This window comes from Solea senegalensis, linkage group LG2 (assembly GCF_019176455.1).
Source record: "Solea senegalensis isolate Sse05_10M linkage group LG2, IFAPA_SoseM_1, whole genome shotgun sequence".
NCBI lineage: Eukaryota > Metazoa > Chordata > Actinopteri > Pleuronectiformes > Soleidae > Solea > Solea senegalensis.
In genome coordinates, this window is record NC_058022.1 from 28,525,731 (window position 1) to 28,548,412 (window position 22,682).

Consider the following 22,682-nt stretch of genomic DNA (forward strand, 5'->3'; position numbering starts at 1 on the left):
GAGGAGTTAATGGCCTCGTGTCAGGTCTTCATCATGTTCTTTTGCTGGAGACCTGACGCTAGACGATTAACTCCTTAAAAATTTCAAGGATTGTCTGTTGATCATCTGTCAAACTGCTCAAATTTCTTTGAGGAGTGAATGGTCTAGTGTCAGGTCTTCATCAAAAGAACATGATTTCACTTTTGTAAATAACTTGTGTTTAGGGGAAAATAGATGATAATGATGAAAATCCACTTTTAATTAAATTTTAGGGCACGTTATTTAAAACATTTACAATTCTTAAGTGAAAGCCTGGAAAGAAATCTGCATATTTAATTGCTCTATCGTTGGTCATGACCCAGTCTTTTGAAACGACCTGGCAGAAATAACCCGGATAATAATGATGAGGGAGATAATACCCTAAAAAAAACACTGCTGTGCATTCAGAGCATGAAATCCTGACCTTCAATGATTCGAGGTAAAACGGCGTATCAGCTCAGCGGAGGCATCTTCACGTTGGATTTTCAGTGTTATGGCAGCGTGATGATGCTGCTGGATCAGACTCACTCTCTCTGTGTGTGGATGCCAGTATTCTCCGCGTTAATTGGGCCTCTCTCTGCTGTTCCATCTCTGACAGCGGCGGCGAGAGCTCTGTAAATCTGAGAGCAACTCTCTGTCTCCGCCCGTCATCCCGACGCTCTCTGTCTCTTCCTCACTCTTTTGTTTTCTACATTTTTTTTATGAGCCATTCCCAACCACAGATACTTTTGTAGTAGCTCGACCAAACTGAAAACACCAGACATACACACCTGAACACACCGTGTTGCGTTTGAGAGCGCTCGTTTGCAGAGAACTGAACGGTTAGCTCAAAGTAATCAATTAGTGACATAACGGACCAATAGAAATCTGACTGATCATTAGCATTAAAGTTACAGTGTGTGATATTTCTGGGACTATATTAGCAAAATCAAATTTACTATAATTATTGTTATATTATTCCCATAGCCTTAGAATTAGTGATTTGTAATAATACATTTTATCTCATAATTTCAACTTTTTATCTCATACTTTTGACTTTTTATCTCATACTTTTGACTTTTTATCTCATAATTATGACTTTTTTATCTCATCATTTTGACGTTTTATCTCATAATTCTGACTTTTTTATCTCATCATTTCGACGTTTTATCTCATAATTTCGACTTACTTGGAGGATTTTTTTTTTCCGGCAGAAATGGGCTTCCATACGTTGCTAACAGACGACGACAGGAAACAAGCTTCTGTGTTGCCTTTATCGAGTGGAATCACCGATGAGGGACAAACTGATGCTGACATCACGTGTTGTCTGTTTGACAGGTAACTTCACATACTTTTCTAAGTGTTGTTTGTAGCTTGATGGCTGTAACTAGAACACAGTGCACGGTCTGTGTTTGTATTGCATGGGTAGAGTTGCTAATGCACTTGATGTGAACCACTTTAACACTGTTTCAATGGAAACATTGTAAAGTCCAAGTAGGTGAGCAGACCCTCCACCACTTAAGCAGGCAACACAATACGTAGCTGCTAAAGTGTGGGAGGATGAGGAGGGCTTGTTTCTCCTCTGTGCTCGGGTGAGTGAGCACTTCCTCCCACATCTGAACATGAAACACAATGTTTTGAACTGTGGCTATGGCTCATATGTTTTTTACTTAAAAAATCCTATTGTTTCTTTACAGCTGTGAGAGACAAACATCAACACTGTCCAGCACCGGTGCTTCAAGTGGGAGAAACAGGTAAGTCACTGAGATTGTGCAGTAATATTTGACCAGAAAAGAATAAGTTGATTGTTCACAGGGTTATATATGAAAGTTTTGTTTGCGTGTGAGTGTTTAGAAGTCATCAGAGAAGTTTAAAGGAACACTTTACCAATTTGCATTTAGCTTGGTATTACTAGAATAGAGGCAATATCCCCCTGGCAACAATTTTTCATTTGTTTACAGTTTGGCGTTAAGGTTATATAGTTATAGCTCTCTGAATATGTCCTGATGTGTTATGTCTTGATGAGAATTGATTGGGCAAATGATGGTTTCCCCTCACTTACAAACCCAAGATGATGTTGAGAAGGATGACAGCTCTGATGAGGAGTCTCTTCCACCAGTCAGATAAGGTCAGTCTATAATCTCCTGACGGTCACAGCTAATAACTCATAACTGACAGAAGTATTTATTAGCCAAAGGATGCACACACATATCTGCGCTTCAGGTGAATAACGGCAATGTTTTTTCACAGCTGTACTAAACTATTCAAACTTGAAATTTACAGTGTTATTTTCTTGTGTCTTCTTGTGCAGATCGACTGCAGAGCTCGAGGCACATTCTGCTGCATGTGATCAAATGTCCCCCAGTGTGTGAGACCAGAATTCTGCTCGCTGAAAAGAACAATGCTGGAAACCCAAAGCAAGGAAAAGAGGTGTGTGTCTTCACATTTGAAATAGTTATTTCACTCTTTTGGTCGACACGTCCGTTATACAGTATTACTGTTTTCTATGCAGGTGATATTTGATGACATGATAGGTAACATGATAGATATTGAATTTAAATTTAGCTCCCTCAGCTACAAGGAGGGACTTTACAGAGGAGGCTCCAGAGTTGGGACGCCTCAACATCAGAGCCATGAACATTGAGATATCTGAATACTTTTGGCGTTGTGTAAACATGTCACAGATTTGGAAGAAAACTCAGAGGCCAGGTATGAAACCACTTCTCCCTGATATTCCAACCGCAGCAGCTGCTGATAAGTCGATTTCCCTGCCCCAACAAACCGTGCTGCCAAAAGGTCTCATTATGAATTGGTGCAATATGAATAAAATTGAATTGGAATGGGCATAGCAGTGCTAGTAGTTGTCGTCTCCAGGCTCCCTGGTTTCTCCTGACATGATAAGATCCTCCCAGTGTCAGTGAATGCACAAAAACCTCCTTTATGGCTGTACTGGGAGAAGTGTGGTACACGGTTGGAACCTGGCCACAGATTTTCCCCCTCCTGGTCCGTAGGCAAGTCCCTACAGTTGGCATAAGAACACCATTTGGTCTATTCATAATTCTCCATCCTGGTTGTCATACAATCATTCAGCTGACGTTACTCAGGCAACTGTTGAAATAACGCATTAAACTGATGTTAATTACGCTGTCATTTACAGTACGGTATAATTGACGCTAAGATTATATAAATACCTATTGTATTTGTGTTGTTACTGAACAGACCAAGTAAGAGAATTATGCAATATTATCAGTACAAAATTCCGTTACCTGTCTTCAGTGTGAGGAGCTTCTCTTTTCCCTCTGCTCTCGTTCAGACTAAAAATGTAGCTGTTGTTACTTTTATTAGTTTTACTTGACAACAGCTAGCCTGCCGTTAGCGATAGAATGCTAACACAATATAGGAAAAATAACGATAACTTTCACTCTCATACATGTCTATGTCCTGTACAATTTCAATATACCAGGGCTGCCAACTGAGAGACATACTCTTTTGTATGGTGGACGACCCAAAACACGTGCAGGAGGAGAAACGAGCCGCATATTCACAATCGATGCGGATCAGATCTCACTCCAAGCTTTTTAGAAAACTTGACAGCCCTGAATATACACAAGTAAAAGCTGTAAACAATGTCTTTATTCGGGAACCTCATCTGTTGACATGGTCGTAGAAGGCGATGAGGACGACATTTTGATTGGTGAAGGCCACCGTATTTCTTAGGGAAGGGAGGGGCGAGCTAAGGAGCACTCCTTTGTTGCAATTTCAAGCTTATCCACTAGATTTTTCTAGAAATGACACACTCAACCTTTAACATCACGCACGGTACCTGTGTAATCCCTAAGTCGCTTAGCAACAGATCTGCAGCTTGTTTTTACTTGCACATGTCGTTCATGAAGTACCTTCATGAAGTTCTTTGGATTGATTCCAAAAGTCTTAGGGATTTAGGGGTTTTGTTGTTTTGCTGTTGTTTTTGTTATTTGGAGTAGAATGGTGTGACTAAACGTTGGTCTTATGTATAAGCAAACTGTCAGTTAAACTCATACAACATGCTCAATCGTGTCTTGACTAAACTCGGTGTGTTAGACCTTTTTCACGACAGAGGACAAACACGTGGTTGTTGTGTTTTACTGAAAATAATCATTTGAATTATTGCTTAAACAACACATCTAACAGACTTTTTGCTCAGTACTGTATATATATCTCGTGTCCAGCCATGAGACAATAAGAACATTTCATGTCACAATTATCATATTATATCATGAATCACATTGAAATTGTCTTTTCCTTAGATTTAGGTAAGAAACAAATATCTTTTAAGCATCTGTGATAGAATACATCCATCCTCGTGCCAATCTCAGCTGACATAGGGCGAAAGGCGGGGTACACCCCGGACAGATCGCCAGTCCATCACAGGGCCACATATAGATGCAAATAACGACCCACTCTCACACTTATGGTCAATTTAGAGTGTCAAATTTACCAAATCCCCATATTGCATGTTTTTGAACTGTGGGAGAAAACTGTAGAACCAGGAGAAAAACCCATGCAAACTCCATGCAGAAAGACCCTTGTACCAAACAGGTCGCTGGTCTAATTGCTTTTTTTTACAATGCAAGATAAAAGAAATATCATCTCCTCTCTAATCATATCCTTTCCAAACATTTGTCTTTGGCAATACCTTAATACCTGGGATACCTCAAGCCCCAAACTGCCCACTTTTGTGTGACAATCGATTTGTGGCGCTATGATGCAGCAGACTTCCAACATGCCGCCACCCAAGCAAGCGGAATTGAGAACCAGCTAGCATACTGAGATACAGGAAACCATCTCTGTCTTTTTACGCTCACTTACAGGTGAAGTTATTATTCATGGCTTGGGAACACTTCAACCCTTTATTCTTTACACCCCCCCATCACGATTCAAGCCAGATTAAATTGCAGAAACCTACGAGATCATGGCGTTAATGTGAATTTACGCTCGTCGGTGCCTTTCACCGAAAGCACAGAGGCACCCTTTAGTGCACTCGAAGGATTTAACACCTTGGTTTTCATTTGCTGCCTTCTTACCTTTGAAATAAAGATTGTATTCCTCTCTAAGGTGCTGGTTGAATAAATGGCTTTACTGACTTCTTGCTGTTGCTCTCACACTCTTTTATTTTTTCTGTCTCTATCTTTGTCAGCCCTTTTTCTCACCGTCAGCAAAAAAAAGGGGATGCGGGCATCAAATTTCAGACCAATAGCATTGGTATAGCACTTTGGACACAGAGGCAGTTATGAGACAATCGGGGGACCTAGATGGAGGCGGTTCACTCACGAGTTGACACACACATGCCGTGACGTCCATGCTGTACATGCACTGGAGGCAGACACAAAACGAATTACACAAATAATAAATCAATATTAATAAAAATGCAGCGGTAGACCACGGCAGGACCTCAGACTGGCTGCTTTTGAATTATAGATGCCTGAGTGACGGATGAATACCGGGAGGAGATTAATGTCTATGACTATATTAGCGTGTCTGACACCTGCACACACACACACACACACACACACGGACATCCGTGCATAAATGTGACTCTAAACTTCCTCTGTGTCATCACTAAAATGGAATACCAGAGCACAGATAACCAGGAATGCACACTCTCGCACACATACAGGTGTCAACAGTGGGTTTCAGTGGCTCCTCCAACCACACGAGGTATTCACTGTTGTGGTGGAGAATAATGATTGACTGGTTGGAGCCTGATCTGCGTCAGACAGAGCAGCAGACTCTGAACTGTGCTGCAGGCAATTACTTTGTTTTAGAGGAAAAGAAGGGGAGGGAACGAGAGAGAGAGAGAGAAAGGAAGGGAGGCATATAAAGGGCGTGCAGGAGGAGAGGCAGAAACAGAAGGGGGAGGGGTTTTCTGACTGGGTGAGGAGAGCTGCCATGAGTTAACAGTGCCACCTGCTGGTTCATCACAGTATACAATTTCCTCTCACCTCTTTCTGTCCGTATAACACATTTATTTAGACTTTTATTTTTATATATTTATTTATTCCATCACTCCATATGTTCTTATCCAACCTTTATGTTCCTGCCTGCAGCCTGAAGGACATTCCATCAATTTCATTGATTTCTTAACACTAACCCTCGTAACCTTAAAGGTTACGGGGGTTAGTGTTAAAGGTTATGGTGTTGGAGGGAAAACGTGTAATCTTTCACGGATCAATAACTCGCTCTCATTAATAACAGCCTTCACCCATGTATAATTACATGTGAGGCCGCAGCTCGGGTTATGACTCGGCAAATAAAGGAGAGCGATTACGTGTGAAAACCATGAACAAAAAAAAAATCAAGACTCACTGTATGTCTGTGAAGGTACTCAGTCATCCAGGTCATAGTCATCTTCAATAGTTGCATTATTTAACTCAACAGCTCGAGACAGGTTTCTAGCCTTCAGAAGCTCAATGGATTTTTCCGCCTGTTAGTCAGAACTGAAGAAGCCTCTTGCTGAAATGTTTTCAAACTCGATTCAAATAAGTTCAGTCACCTTCAGTACTTACTGAACATGGGAACATTTATGTTATATAAATGCATGTGCTCTGTATCCAGAGAGAAGCCAATGTGAGAGTGTCTGAAAGCTGTGTTCTCTCGCTCTTTGATGAGCAAAATGGGTCTACCTTTCACGGAATTCATTACATCATTTAACATTTTCCAAATAAATTCATGTCTCAATTATTAGTTTCATTTGGAGTCAAATAGGCAAAAAAAAGAAGTGTGTGTATTGGGGTATGGATACTGTTTTGCCAAATATGGTTCATAGGGTTCCAAGTAAACCAATGAGGTGCTCCCCAAAATACTAAACTCGAGGCTTTAAAGCAGCAGTTCACAAACTAACCTGTGATGTCCTGTGATGTGTGCCTTATGTCTTGTGTTGTCTGATCATAACAAGCATGCTAACATTAGCAACTGTTAAACTGAATTACTGATAAGGAGTTTGCATGTCCTACCCGTGTGTGGGGGGGATTTTCTCCAGGTTTTCCAGTTTCCTCCCACAGTCGAAAATCATGCAGACTTGGGGATGAGGCAAATTGGAGAGTGGATGGCTGTTTGTCTCTATGTGGCCCTGAGGAGGATAAAGCAGTAGAAGATAAATGAATGAATATACTGAATAGTGTATATATTGTTTTGAAAGATTATAGAAGTCTTTTCAATTTTCACAAAATCAAATATCAGTGCCAAAGTGCATTGGAGGTACCTTAGATAGATTTGAAAATGTTTCCATTCACAGACTCGTTCAAAACATACATTCTTTGTACTGGGAAGGACACTCTATTATCTATTATCCATTATAATTGAATTCAACATCTGTTCATTTAAATATTATCTATTATGTACAAATGTACTGCTTTTTATGGTCCTTAAAGCTGTGAAGTTGGATGAAGTCATTTTGAATACAGTACATATTTTAAGTAACTTGTGAATCCTGAAACACTTTACCTGGTGAGAGACATTGAAAAATTAACTCAGAAAGAGGTACAATACGCAATATTTAAATAGCAACTAACTGCTGCCTGATCTATTAAATCCAAAACTTCGAATTAAGATGAAAAAGTCGACCTTTAACTTTGTGCTGCAGCGTTTAGAATTCAACACAGACACGAATCTCCGTCACTGAACCAAGGACTTATTCACAACCTGCGTAACCGAAGACTGAATTAAAGGCAGTTATGTGATTGAAGTGCGGCACAGTTCGCGTGGAAAAATGGTCACCCTCATATTGGCTCATTTACATCACATCCAATCCTCCACTACATTGTATTAAATGTGGTTTCTGTTGCAAACATGATTTCTTCCCCCATGCTCGAACAGAAGGGAGGTTTTGGCTTCAGCTCCAAAAATCAGTCACTTTAAATAAATTATCCCTGCAGGCCTCAAGACAGAGTACAGTTTTAAGATTTTAAGACAGAATACAAGATGAATGCTCTGCTGTGCAGTAATGAGACTGCCATCCAGCACGGTAGGTTTTACACGCAGTCTTTCAGATATTAGATATTTCATACTTCATACAGTCAGTCATTACTGTACTACCTTAGATTCCATGCTGTGGATGTTGGATTACATTCCTCGTTACACACATGTCCAACGCACATACGTGCTTGTGGGCCATTCGAGTGAGGTGTCGGGAGTTAATCACCATGTTAAAGTGCACCCACTCAGAGGTTGTTAAAAGAGAGTGGTGCATCACTGCTCCACTTTCTCTGCCCAAAAAATGTGAAACTGAGGATTTTGAAGTCGCAAGCTTTCGAAACGTGACTTTGTCGCTTTTGGTTTTCCGTCTTCGGCGGCGCTGGACTTGCCACTTTAAAGGCAAATATTCAGCGAATGTATTCAATTACTAAATCACCTTGGTGTGGTTGCCAGGCAACATTAGTCCAAGAGCCCCTGCTTCCATTTTCTTTCAGCCTTGCTGGTGATTTGTCTTGTGTTGTTTCTGTACATTAGTCTGAGACAAAAGTAGGTAAAATAGAGAGACGGAGGGGACACAACAACATGTTAGAATGGATTTACAGTGGGACAGTTGCAGTGATGAACACACACACACACACACTGCTTCACTGCAACCATACAGCCACCCACACACACAGGCACAATTTGGCTCCAGGTTGTTGTTTTTGTCGGGGTTTTTTTTTTTTCCCACTTCCACTCGTGCTTTTACATTCACCGTGTCCTTGGTTTCCCCCGCTCCAAACACTTTAGTGAAGCTCCGCGAAAATCAACACTGTCTGTTTTTTTACACGCGAGGAAGCAAACCACACACGCTGCCTCATGATCAATGTTGTTGTCTGTCTGATTTGTTGTGTTGCTGTGCGCATGCGTTCACATAACAGTGTGAAACTCGCATCCTTTGTGTTCCCAGGTGTGTGGTGTAGTGTGTTGATGTGTGTGTGTGAGAGAGAGAGAGAGAGAGCGATGAAGAAAGAGACAGACACACTCTGTCATCCTCAGCTTCCTCTGTCACCACAGGACAGCTGACGAACACACACATACGTAGACACTCTGTCCAAAGGTTAACGAGCGCGCGGTGGTGCTGTGTGTGTTTTGCTGTGTGATGTATCTGTTGTGCCGGGCTCCATCACGTTGCCATCACACTGAATGTAGTAAATGAGTGAATTGTGCTCGCGGACAGGAAGGAATTTGTCTCTCCTTTCAGATCTGGAATAACTTTATGTGCCTCGGAGAAATAAATCTTGAAATAAATACAGAGGTTTTCTGTTGCCACTGACGCGGCAACATTTGGACAGATGGTTGTGGGTGCTGCTATTTGGCTTCCTGTCTGTATTTTGTGTTTGTTATATCTGGTTTGTGGGCCACACGGTTGGTGTAGTGGTTAGAACTTTTGCCTTAGCAGCAAGAAGACCTGGTTTCCTGGTCAGAACAAGGACTTTTCCCCATGGAGTTTGCATGTGTGGGTGTTCTCCAGTTTCCTCTCACTGTCCAAAAACGTGCAGATTTGGGGATTAGGCAAATTGGACAATTTAAATTAACCAAAGGTGTGAGAGTAGATTGTTGTCTGTCTCTATGTGGCCCTGTGATGGACGAGTGCCCCCTGAAATTGAAGGCCAGGAAGTAGAATGGAAGTAGCACTTAGCTGCCAAGAGGCAATTTCACTGGTTGCAAATGGAATTGAATGTAAGCCCATAGGAAAATAGACAATTATGTGAGACATGAGTGGACATCAGTGTGATTGACAGCTGGTAGAGGGTGATGTCTTTGATTTTCTGGTTTCAAAAACCATCATGATGCTGGTTAAATCACAAATCTCATGTCTTCAATGGAAATGTTGTTGTTCTGTTGTTCTTGTATGGCCTTTTCTCCTCATGACCCAGATTTGTTTGTGGCCTCCATAACAACACTGTCCCATTTAATTTCAAGTATCTGCGCGATCACGATTTTGAAATAAGTAATGGATTCAAACGGAGACAAAGCCTCAAGTGTTTCAAGGAAACAACCATAATAACACTGAGTCATTCAGGTGACGCTTTTGTTTAATTTAAAAACATTCACATTCAGACTGTGAAGTTCGGAATAATTGTTTCAGAGATTAGACTGGCTCTCAAAGTGCATAATTTCAGCAGTCCCATTAAAATCAATCGGGCATTATAGTTAAGCTAACAATTGAGAAATCATAAAAATTCACAATACGCTCCTTTATCCAGAACTGGACCAAAATGGGATGGGTTCTTCTTTGGACACCCTCCACACATTTTCATGAAAACAAACACGAAAACTGACAAACAAGAGACATAGAGGTAACAATGCAAGTCTAATTCATAATTAACACTTTAAATAGACCTTTCTTCAAATCTGGCCCTTATGGGAAAAAGGTGGCACTCAAATGAGGTATAAATAATAAAATAAAAATGAAGTGTACGATTTTTAACATTGAGATGAAACGGGGGCACAAATCTGGCTGTCGCGTTCTCTTCACGTCACCCATGATGGACACTTTTGCCATTGTTTTCAGAAATGATGGTCCCGTCAGATCGGACACATTATACAGCGAGTGCCCTATCGCTGGACGAGGACACTGTGCAAATAGAAAAAAAGGTTATGGCCAAGGCGAAGATTCTCTAACAGAATAATTATGAGAGAAGGGGGGCAAATGTCAGAGGCCTCATTAAGTCCCTTTGGTGCCAGTGAGTCCAGTGTATAAAGCCAAATGTTCTCCATTCCAAGTGGGAGGACTCTGATGTCACCCCCTCCATGGCAGCACTTAACCTGTTCATAGTCATAAAATCTGACTGAGGTCAGCAAGTGTGAAGAGCTTTTTTCCTCCAACACAGCGAGAATTAGACACTATATACATTTAATGGGTTAGTGTCTGTGAAGACTCTATGAAGCACTGATACACTGTCAGCACTGACTTTGCTGAGCTAAGACCTGCACCACTTACTTATGTCAATGATATCTTAAATATATTTGGGGCTTGCTTTATCTCAGCCTTTTATGACTGGAAACTGAAGTTTGTAAACGGCTCAATCTGTATTTTTTTTTTTTAGCTCACAAGGACACACTGAGCTGCTGGTCTATTGCTGCCTCAATCCAAATGAAGGAACAGTAGCCTCAAAATAATAAAACATTTTAACTCACTGATGGAGGCAGCAGTCGACAACTTGTACGTGCGGCCATTTAAAATGGTTGGTTTTCTTTATGGGCTTCAGTGCAGAAGTAAGCAGTTCACAAAGCCACACAAACTTCAGCGTCCAGTCGGAAAGTGCACGTCTATCACCACCAAAAAATTGTATTTTACCTTTAGTGTGAGTAGTTTTTTAGCTGTGTTAAGCCTCAGAATTGCTTGAGAGCCAAGGAAAAGTGAATGGTAGAGATTTTAAAATGTTCCTATTTTTAAAATGACTGGTGTCCACTGACAATACAAGACTTCACGTATAGACCCTTTTAAGAGGTACGTCACAGAAATGTGCGTGCACAGTTTACACGTAAAATCCCTACTTGTAGCGTAGTGGGCTGTGAAAATAAAACCATCAATGGTGTCAAGTTCTTCAGAATCCCTTCAGGATCTCATCCCTTTCAAAAAATGGCTCCAAGCATTAAAAAGAGAAGACTTGGGTGCTACTGCAGTCAAAGAGGCTCGCGTTTGTAGTGCTCACTTCATTTGACGTAAGTTAGCATTTATCAGCTCTTTCTGTTAGATTACGGTGAAAAGCCTGGGTTTCACAGAAATGTGTGTGTCAATGCACATACGTATATGAAACCTATGCTGCCTATAAAGTTATGTTGTGGTCTTGGACGTAGCTAGCTTGTAATTAGCTGCCGGCTGGCTAGCGTGTTGACAAGTAAACGTGGTGTGCTAAAAACAATCCTTATAAGTAGGTTTATCTATAAGGTAAGAGTGAATAGCTGGCCACTGGATATAATATCTGGCCACTTGCTAATATCATCTACCCAATCTTTTAAAGAAGCTGGGTCAGGCAGGCTATTGCCGTCAGCTAGTACTAATTTATTTATGTATGGGCAACAAAAGAACATATTCAGAATTATTCGGTGGAGGACCGTGGACATCTGCTATTCGCTTACCTGTTTTCTGACCCCAAACTATGCGCATTCTCGCTAGGCTTGGAATGTATACAATGAAAGGGTCTATACGCCTCAGATTATGTCAATCATCTCAACCTCTTAGGTTCAGTGTCACTGTAGCAGCGATGGAGCGTCCCCTAGAGAACAACAACAATAAACAAGAATCCGTGAGGCTTAAGTCTTTATGTAAGCGACCCACAGGATGCTGCAAATGACGCTTCCTGTTCACAAGGTCCCCGGTAAATCAAAACCCTCAGGAGCCATCTACCGGAGAAGAAATATGCTCCAACATGAGTTCAGACATTCACGGGCTTAAGTTTGTAGCCGGTGATAGAGAAAATCAAATTTTACATTGCAATCTATCATCACAGATAGGCTTTGCATTTCTATCAGGAGCGGGAGAAAGACACAGAAAGTGGTCAAATTTTTTTAAGAAAGAAACAGGATTACAATACTGTTCCATGTATGAGACCAGGCTTTTAATTTGATTGTGTTTTGCTTGGTGGATTAAATATTCTATTATGGAAACCTTTTTTTCTTTTTAAACCTTCCCAATCGACTTGCTGAGGGTGAAAGAGAAAATGGGGAGATAGTGAGCCAGCCGGAAAGGAGGGAACGTGTGAGAGAGCAGAAGTCTTTCAAAAGATGAGAAAAAATTAATTTCTGGGGTTTATTCAGTGCATATCACTCCTTTCTATCTAAGCTTCGAGGCTTCAGAAAGAAAGTGGAGGAGGTGAGAGGAGCCAGACAAAGGGAGAGGATAAAGATGGGATCAGATGGAGTTCAGGCGGGAGAGAGGAGGGCAGGCAACAGGCGGCTGAAATGGGGGGAGACTTATCAGAGAGAGGCAAACTTGGCTGGTCCACCATCCTTCTTCTCATGTCTATGTGATGGAAGCTCTTCTTGCAAAGCTGGTGTTGTACTTTCATCACTGTCTGGTTTTAAAAATGAAGAAGACAAAGGACTTTAACTACAACTACAATGCTTGAAACAATGCTGTGAAACAGACTGGTGCTGTTTTTTCCCCGTTCAGTTTATGTCTTTATGGCAATTGTGCATGGATGCCTTTAGGCGCGTTGATCTTAAAATGAGGTGCAGTGCAATCTTGAGGCAGCGGGAAGCATTTGCACTTTTGACCAACACAATTTACTGTGAACTGTCTAGTATTTCACTGTTGTTTTGAAAGCAAATTTACAACATAGTAGTGTGGTGCCTATGAAAGGCCTGAAGACATCTTTAAACAATACGTGGGCAGGTCCTCGAACTGAGAAACAGTTATGAAAGAGAACCTTTTATACAAAAGTCCTTCAATGTCAAACGTGTGATGAGCAAAACAATCCGGTTATGCTTTTATTTTGTAAAATCAATTGATGACTTAAGTGAAATGAGGAAAATTATACCATTCATTTCAAAATAATATGAGGTTAAATCCTGGCTGTGCTGCAGCTGCAGTGGCTGGTTAGCATAGTTTTAGAACCGCTTTGCTGCCCTAAGGTCAGAAACCCTGTGATCCAAAGCTCTCTCTCATAAGCTAAGCTCTATGGACGCTGGCAGAGCGAGGTATCAGTCCTTCCATCAAACCTTGAGCAAGAAAGTGAACATATTCCTTTAATGTGTTTAACCCACCTGACCTGGTGTGAGTGTGCTCGTTGTTATAAATTCATGCCGTGCTGCTAAACTGTGTTGCAGCCCACTGCACAGATCTGTCAGATTGAATTTTGGGTCCCAACGGGTTTGGGTCAGGTGTCCGCGCTCACCTGCTCGGGGTTCGGAGACGGTCAAACACTCACAAACATGATATTTGTGTTTACAGGCACCAGCACCACATCTGAAGGCAGAGTATTTGCCTCCCATGCCTCCCGGCTCACACTTCACGCAGCTTTTCCATGATCAAAGACCACGATGACGTTGACGTGGCTGAAGGGATGGAGGGAAACAACAGATGGAGAGACAGAGAGTTGGGTGAGATCTTGTGTTAAGTGCATGGTTAGGTTTTTGAAGTGTGGATGAGATAAACTGAAACTTGTTAGCGTAACTGTTAGCAAAGATGGTGGGCACTGGCGGTTTCAAGCCTCGGACCAATTGTCACTGGTGGGCACGTAACAAAAAAAAGAATGAAGATATTTCTCTCAAGGGAAACTGAGGTTGGGAAGCACGATTTTTCAAAAATAGAAAAGATAAATGCAAATTGGTGAAGTATTCCTTTAACTTAAAAAAGTCCACTGTGTTACAATACTTGGCTCACAGAATGCAACCAAAGAGAGGTTGTTCTCTCGACTCTGATTAAGCTGGGCCTTTATCAAATGGTTGCCATTTTGAGTTTCTCACAGGATCACATTGAGGCAACCAACCATCCACTCTCACACTCGGTCACAGGTGGTCAACTTATAGTGTCCAATTTGCCTCATCCCCAAATCTGCATGTTTTGGGAGGAACCCGGAGAAAACCCTACACACACATGCAAACTCCATGCAGAGAGGTCCTTGTTCCGACTGGGTCGTTTTTTTGCTGCAAACCACTACACCAACCGCGTGACCCCCGACTGCTAGTTTTCTGCCACCTAAATACAAATGTGGCAGTGCTGTTCCCCCTAAGAGAGAAAGTGTTCTCATCGCTGTTTGATTCCACCACATAAAATCAGCTTAGCGTGAAGCGCAATAGCAAAAGTGTCAAGACAGCCTGTGTGGTGCCAGCCAGAGAGTTGCCAATGAAAGACCAGTATTTTACCCTTAAAAGGCAATTATAGGTGGTTGATGTACCAAGGTGACAAATTTCCCCTCCTTACTGGCTCTGAATGGCCTGAGGGGGACGTGCATGGCACAGTCGTGACACTGTACAATGAGATGAAGAAGAAAGAGGAGCGAGTGCTCACTGGGGATGGAGGGAATGGGGGGAGAGGAGGATGTGCAGAAGAGAAACGAGGGGCATGGACATACTGAGTATTAATATTTTCTGCCTGCAGCCTCCATTTGTCTCCTTTCACAAGCCCCCAAAGAATCTAATAACGTCTGGGTCATGTGAGCAGGAAAGGGAGAGGTGTATTCACATGCATATACCTCCAATGGTGCACCATTATTTCTACATTAGTTAAAAAAAACCAAAAACAAGCCTCTCTAATTGCCCTCTTGCCAAGCTGAACTGTTGAGATTACGTTCTGAATAACAGCCGCATCACTTGCAAAGTTTGTTCTCATTTCACACGTGTAAAAGATATCTCTGCATTCTGAGAAGCTGGAGGCAGCATCGTTTTGTATGGCACAACTGCAACTTAATTCCCGCACTGTCAATTTTAGTTTCCCATGACATGAGACAACAGCGTAAAGAAAACAGGTACAGGTCAGTGTTTCCACTACTGTGAACTAATGCATTGCACGTTAATACTAGAACTGCAAGATGAGACGGTTTATAGGTGTGACTGTCACACATGGGACAAGACATAGATGCAGCCTCTAACTCAAGGACAATTTTCATTTTTGAAATATATTTAAAAACAGGCAGACAATGGTGGAAAGGGTCGATGAGTGGACCTTTTGTAGGTTGCTCGTGAGTGGGAGTATTCTGAACTTCGTCTCATAAAAAGGAAAATATCACAAGTTTGCGTCGCAGTGCGGTGGAATCCTATTTGATCCTAAGCAACAAGTGTCATATAATGCTTTGTATGTACGTAAGAGCACATACGAGGGAACACATATCGCCTATTTTAGCCACACTCCACTGGCTGCCTGTGAATTTTAGAGTTCATTTTAAAATCTCATTTTCTTTTTATGTCCTTAAATGGTCTTGAGCTGCTTCATCCTTAAACTCCTGTCTCGTATCCTGTATCCTGCCCTGTATCAGCTGCTCCTCCAGTTACCAAAATCTAAATGGAAGCAGAGCTTTTTCTGTTGTGGAACAATCTCCCACTGCATGGCAGACAGGCTCCCCAATCGTCGTATCTTAAAACCCATTTGTATTATTTGGCTTTCGACCCAGTATGAGATGTTGGTTTGATGGTTTTTTTTGGTTTTTTTAGGTCATATTAGGTCTTATATTTCTTATTCTTATATTTTATTTGTTGTGTTTATCTCTGATGTACAGCACTGTGTGTCAGCTGTTGTTGTGCTTCACAGGATTGAAGGTCCAGGATGTAAGAATCAGTGTCACTATATAAAACAAAAATGACACGTGCTACCATCCTTAATTCTGTTGGAGGTGTTTTGAAAGTGTTTCATATACAATTTCTATTATCACCTCAGGTCAATACGCCAATTATGTTTACATGGATTTACACAGAAAAGTAAAATTAGCTCACGCTGAAGGGAAAGAAGAAAAAATTAGCATGAAAGCCAGGTTAATAAATGAATCACCCACTTCGATGGCCTTTGGCCAAATTGTAAATTTTAATTATCACTAATTGCCCAGCATGGGTTGTGACGAGCAACATGAACAAGCAGCAGTAGAATCCAATGTGGATCAATACAAAAAAAAAAGCCTCCAGAGGGTTAATTTGCCACAAGCGGCAGGAGATGCAAGGTTAGAGGTGTCCACTGGTCCAAGTTCAGAGAGCAGGGAGCTTTGGAATAATATAAAATCCTGCTGCGCTGCGTCACAATTTTCTCGCTGCCCTCCTTTGCCTTTTCACACCCATAACTGTGTGTGCACCAGGGACGGATTTTAAAATACCTGAGCTCATAATTCTTTTTTTTTTCCCCTACCTTGGTCTCGTCTATCCCGGTAAGTTAGGAAATCCACAAATTGCTTGGAAATGAAATAAAACAAAGGGTGAAAAAAGGGTGGGGGAAGAGGGCAAATTGGGAGGCTAAGTTCACTTCTATGCTGGATAGTTAAAGGGTTGAAAGAAAAATAACAACCAACAAACATCTTTTTTCATTAGCTTCGTAAACATTTTATGATTGAATTTCGAGCAAAGTATTATGTTTGCCTCTGGATAGATACTCTCCAGTATCTGTCAATCATCTGAAGGATTCAGAAACAGCTTATGGGGTTATGACTTGGCTAACACTTGATTTAAAAAAATGCCAAACAGTGTGACGATAAAGAGGTGTCATGTGGTGATGTACATATGTCTGTAAACCGCTGAAATGACACTGCTCAGTCAAATGCCTTCAGCAGTGAGTGAAGACAAGATTTAGACAGAATAGAATATTAAGAGAAGCCTTTGTAGTTGTATTCTCCATCTCCCCTAACGTACAAATAAATGAGCAGAATGAGCTTGAAGAAACAAGAAAGAATAGTTTTCCACTTCCAGACGATGGCAGTAATGCAACATCAAGCTTCCGTTAAACCCCACGGAAGAAAAAGAAGAAGACATAGAAGCAAATTTTAATTTCATGTGTCCTATATTTTTGCCTACAGGCTATTGAACGTATCTGCATTTCCCCCATGGGTGATCAATACAGTACATCTGTATCTTAACGCTATTTTTAAAGTTGTACCATAACACATCCTGTGTATTGACGTGTTCCGCAAAATCAACAAAACTTTATGCCGTTATGGAGGACAAGATTGTCTTGAAACAGGAGAAATGGAAAAAAATAGGATTTTGACATAACGTGATGCAATTATCATTACATACGAAACAGGACATGATAATAATTTTCAAATCTTTTTCCCATACAGGTCTAAATTCAGTGACGCGACGTGAAAGTATAGAAAGAAAATATTCAATCCACTTTGCACAGGGCACATATTATTTATTGATTTGTTTTTACCACTCAAAGGAATAAGGCTCTTTTTTTGATTAAAAGGTCAAGGAAACACTGTTACTACCTAAAACCTCAGCTCTGCCGGTGACAAATCAAATTTGACATCACATCTTACTTGTCTGCAGCTCATTGTCCTTTCCGCTGCATCTGAACCCAGAGACATTTACCTCCATTTCTGGGACAAGACTGATGTCCGGTTGTTGCCCTTCTAATAAAACTTCTATTGCTTCTGGGAAGGGAAATTTAACTGAGGAATCATGTTCATTAGCACGGACACGGAGACAAGCTGTTTGTGAAATAAATGCAGCTGATTAGACAGGGGAGAAAAAATGGGAGGACAGCGACAGGACAAAGTGAAAGAGGCGGGGGAGAAGTGAAGGGAGAGTCAATCAGGAAAGATAACCATATCAAAACGGCGCGGGATGAGAGAAAATAAACTGAAAGAATGAGACAAATAAATGGCGATGAGAGCTAATGCAGCATAAAAAAAAAAGCCAATATCCTGAACCTCTGAAGCAATTATTGTGTACGTGGAAACAGTTCTGATTAAACAAGCGAACGCCTTGACATTGGAGATAAACTTTAGAGAGGACAGGCTGACGGAAAGTCGTGTTTGCTGCAGAGCGCGATAACTAATTTGCCGTTGCTGATCAGTGCCGGCAGTGTGAGACGCAACATGGTAAGAGACAATTCACAGTCGGATGCACTGGAACACAAAACACACCCACTGAACACAACTAACACTGGCTGTGGCTCGATGAAGTCAAGGCTGAACTTTACATGACTTTGCCTTTGATTGAAGATCACGCAGTTTCTCAAGGAAATAAAACTGACGTTAATTGTATTTATGGGCGAGCGGCGAGCAGCAGCATGGAATATCTTACACAAAACTAATTTTCGGGAATAGGATGAGACTTCAAATGAAATTACACATGATGGGCTCAGAGTGTTGGGCCTTTGCTGAGTAGCATCATCAGATTAGAAAACAAGGGACAGATATGAGAGAGCTTGAGCTGCGCTGATGAATTAAAAGAGAGGAAAATGCTGCGCCGCGCCACTGTGATGTCAAACAGACAGAGGGCCATGGCTGGAATCTGCTGAAAACCTTGGTCTGCCATTACATAAATAATGTTTGTCACGACTTTAAAAATCACTGCTGCGATATTGACACACCTCTCCATGAAAAGCATAAGCAGATAATGAAACCGCACAGAGGAACATTTCAGTCTTTCCACAAACACACTGTCGGAGTTTGGCCAATACAAAAAACAGTGACCCAAAATACTCTTTTCACCCAAAGTTCACACTGTGAACAACTCACATTTACCCTCAGTCAATAAACCTGTTCTATGGTCAGCAATGTTACCGATATGACCAGCAGTGCGTGATGACCAATCTTCATGTTCCATGACCTTCAGTTAAGTGAAAATATCAAATTAAATTTGTTCTGACGGATATTACAGCCGCAATTTGATTTTCAGAAATTCTTCAAAAGTCAAATTTCAGTCCAGAAGACACAAAATATGGAAATTAAATTACAGTGAACATGTTATTTAGTTGAACACATAACCTGTTCACAAGCAAGAACATTATCATCATTACATGATAACGTTACAGCCTCAACGTTGTCCCGAGCTCCAATTCGACAACTATTCATTGTTCAGAAGAAGAGTGTTGCCTGGTTAACCTAACATGTTTTTTTGTGAAATGTAATGTAATATTTCTTTGGAGATGAAAAATACATTTGTTATGGTTAGCACACAAGGCTATGCAGGTTGTTGGATATAAACGTTTAGCAGCTGCTAGCCTTGTTTATAATATTTTAAAAACTATACTATGTATTAAACTTAATGGTCACTTCAGTGAAACAAGCAACTCATCATATTTGATATGACGAATGTTAGCATGTCATTACACACCATGACCATCTGATTCATCAGTCCCATAAGTCCACTGTCTTGCTAGTTAGCCGCTAAACGTGTCACAGTGCTCACTGCTCGGCCACTTGTCAAGACATTAAGACACTACTATGAGTTTTCATATGGTTATTATTCCTCTTTGTCTACAGCCAATTGTGAAATGTTTTATCAAATTCCTACACTAAAAATATCCTGGGAAAAGAAAACAAAAAAAACAAATACCTTTAATTGTTACCCAAGGCTGTATCGGTTTATATCAATAAAAGAATATGCGAGCAGCCTGATCCAAAAGACATCCCACAATGAAGCGTTTACTGTGTTGATTTGATTTTTTTTTTTTTGCAATGCATCGCTATGAACAGAAATAAAGTAGATTTTTTTATAGGAAATGTGACCGTGTACCACATCGTAATGGGATCTGTGACCCTGTAGTTTGTGGAAGATTTTTAGCAGCAACAATATATGTAGCCTGAAGCAGGGTGGTGACACCAGTTGCTATGATACACATCCCTTCTTCTCTTCCTTCCATCAAAGCCAGTCTTGCACTTTCTCCCTGCTTCTAATCTCTCTCTCTCCCTCCCTCTCTATGTTTCTCCCTTTCTCTCTCTCTCTCTCTCTCTCCCATACTCTATAGATAGATTTCAGTCTCTCTCTTGGTGTCTTTCCAAAATGTTTATCCCATTTCCAAAGTAGCCCACTCACCCAGATACAAAATGACAAGATAAGTGTGGAGGATGGTGAAGAAGTAAAAAGATTCTGGCATTTCTCTTCTGTAAATGGCAGTTTATGAGGAGCAATGGTGGGCACGCGGGAGGGGCTGGGGGTGTGGGGCGGGGTGCACACATATCTGCGGCAGGAATCACACAGCCTTCAGAAGTTTCTGTGGAGGGAGCGTGTGCGCTGCTGCGAGTAGAATCCCCACCCTCCTCTCCTCGCCTTCGTTTTCCAAACATTTTTTTCCTTTTCTGCCACATCATTTGCCACCCCGCATCCCAGCCCCCACCCCATCCCCACCCCCCTCCACTGAAGATGACAGGCACCAAGACTTCACAAGGCCGTCTCAAACTGGGTCAATAACAAACCGAGACTGAGAGGAGTCAGACAAGGACGGGGGGGGGGAGCGAGCTAGCAGCTCGTCGCTGCTCCAGTTTTCAGACTTGAACAATAACAACAGCGTAATCTATCATATGTCATTTGTTTAAATGGTCGCTGTTCCCTCTCCCCTCTGTCTTGCAGTGAGTGGGTGGACACACACTTCATGGCTGGACTGGAAGTGAGGTCTTTATCATCTGCAGACACTCACGTCGTGGCTCCCTCTGCTGTTTGTTCAGGTAATGTCGCTTTTCATTGTCAGACATTGGCAGCAGTGCTTATAACAAAGTTAGAATATGAATTAAAATGTTCCTCTCAGGCCAAATAAGTGTAAAATGAGCCACTTGGAGCAGTTAAGAGGTCAATCTTTGGATATACAGTACATTGGGCTGGACACTGTCAGTTTAAATGTGTTCGTCAGACATTACAACCATGGGCATAGTTGTAAACTCAAAAAATGACACACTTTTTGCACGTAGAACTGATTTTAATGAATCATTCGTTAAGGCTGTTACTGTTGTGCTTGCTCCTTTTTAAGGTGTGTCAAATCAAATATACATTATCATCCCCACGGGGACACACAGCCTATAAAGAAAATATAATATCCACAAATCATAAATAACACAGCATAAGAAGGGTTATTGCACCCGCACTGAGGCAAATACAACGTAAAGAGAATCCATGCATGCAAGACCTGACATTAAAACCTAAAATACAAAACACTTTAAAGCACTTTGAGTGGATGATAATGGGCTACACAAATACATTTGAAGAAAACAATAATAGTAGTAGGAGCAGAAGAAAGTGCAGATGAACAGTGTGATCATTTTATTTGTTAACCTTTTGTCCATTTCTATTGATTTTGGGGTGAAAAAAAATGTGTTGAGCCCTGTGTTCACTGTGCAGACTAATCAGCTAGAAGAATATATATATATATACTGTACATATACATGTGTGTATATACATATATGTACACATATTTATATATAAACATATGCAATACTTGAATGTATGAAGGTTTGTGTTAAGTTGCAGTAAAATTCCTCTAGTACTTAATTGGGAACATGTTGCTACTTCTCATCCTTCTCCTCTCATCTGGATTTTGGTAAGAGAAGCTGCTTAACTCCCATAACCTCCCGCTGTACACGATGGTCTGCATCAGTCGGCAGCAGAGAGTCTTCTGAGACACTTCCACCGACCTTGAAATATTCCATTTCAAGAACTTGTCAGTTTCACTCCCCTACATTTCAAACAACTGGATCCTACTCTTTTTTTTCTGTTCTAAGTCGGAATCCGACACATCTCTACAAATGTATTCAGGACCTGGCACTGCAAGTCACCATTTGGTGCTATATGCACATCCCCGCAGAAAGGATGTCTTCTTCTTTGTAGGTGAAAGAAACAAAAAAGAAAACATCAAACCTGCAGCAACAGGATATGATATCCTAATTAGGGCAGAGGAACACCTACACGGCTTAATAAATGTCCCGAACCAAAGTGCTGCTGTGCGAGAATAAAACTGCCATTTGAATGTGCAAGTGCGGACTTTGTGTGGGAGCCTTTGGATGTGTGTGTGTCTGTGAGTGCAGTGGAATATCCACAGCAGAGGCTTACATTAACTCATTCACTTCAGAAAGTGTACGTGGACAGAGATCTCACGCAGTCTCGTTGACCTTGGCTCCTTTAAAACGTCCTTTTTATGGTCATACTAAAACATAAAGTATAGGGACTGTTGACATACAGGTTATATATGACACAATTTAAATACAAGAGAACACAGGAAATAGGGACCATACATTTGAAGTGCTTAAGGGACCTAAATGTAAACATGACTTATTTTATTGCACATAGATTTTCAATAGAAGTCAATTGCGCGTTGCCCTTTTGCA

General features: G+C 41.2%; 1 long non-coding RNA gene across 1 annotated transcript; it reads left to right on the forward strand.

Annotated features, from left to right (window-relative positions):
- Positions 1-2,020: 2,020 nt before the first annotated feature.
- On the forward strand, positions 2,021-21,020 carry LOC122765626. The gene is made up of 4 exons (XR_006359988.1): positions 2,021-2,125; positions 2,309-2,427; positions 13,892-14,040; positions 20,938-21,020. It is a non-coding gene; the product is annotated as an uncharacterized LOC122765626 (long non-coding RNA).
- Positions 21,021-22,682: the final 1,662 nt, after the last annotated feature.